Here is a 663-nt window from a genome sequence, read left to right on the forward strand (position 1 = left end):
CCAGACCATGTTCCCAGACCTTCTTGGGCTTGCTGAGGCCTCTGGGAAGGGGCCATGGCACAGGAGGCCAAGACTGTGGTCTCATGCTCTGCCCACTCCTCAGTGCCAGCATGTGCATAAAACAGAGACGCTGTCCCTGAAGGGACCTACCTGGCAGGGCAGCAGGCATCGTCCTAATGGTCTGCAGGTGGGAGTCCAACAGGAAGCAGAAGCCTTCTGCATACATATTCTCCCCACAGGCTCTGTGCACGGTTGGGCCGCAGGCCTAGGGGCAGAGACCTGTGTGAGCAAAGGGGCCCCCAGAATTCTCCACACTCTTCTCCCCCAGCCCAAGCCTCTCTGGCCCCTGCTCCTGCCCTGGTGGCCCTCCTAAGACCCATGGAAACTCACCAGCAGCCAGGAGCGATTGGTGGAGGCGGCTAGGGACAGGCCCAGGGACATGTTCATGGCCTCTGGTGGTGCTGAGGGCAGACACACATGATCACACTCACACGCACACCCTCATTTGGGGGGAGAGTCAGAGCTCGAGGCCAAGGAGAGACATTCTAGTCCAGGAGGATTGAGGGCCCCAATTCCCAGGCAGAGTCACTCACTGTGCAGTGATATGGGTTGACACAGGCCAGTGGCAGCTGCACAGTCGTACAACCGTCCTGTTCGGTTCAC

The 663-nt window shown here is 59.6% G+C and overlaps 1 long non-coding RNA gene across 1 annotated transcript; it reads right to left on the reverse strand.

The window, feature by feature from the left end:
- Nucleotides 1–156: 156 nt before the first annotated feature.
- LOC115285105 lies at nt 157–663 on the reverse strand. The gene is made up of 3 exons (XR_003905423.1): nt 594–663; nt 391–461; nt 157–265 (listed from the first exon to the last, which is right to left on the reverse strand). It is a non-coding gene; the product is annotated as an uncharacterized LOC115285105 (long non-coding RNA).

Source organism: Suricata suricatta, unplaced genomic scaffold, assembly GCF_006229205.1.
Source record: "Suricata suricatta isolate VVHF042 unplaced genomic scaffold, meerkat_22Aug2017_6uvM2_HiC HiC_scaffold_40763, whole genome shotgun sequence".
In the NCBI taxonomy this organism is placed as follows: domain Eukaryota; kingdom Metazoa; phylum Chordata; class Mammalia; order Carnivora; family Herpestidae; genus Suricata; species Suricata suricatta.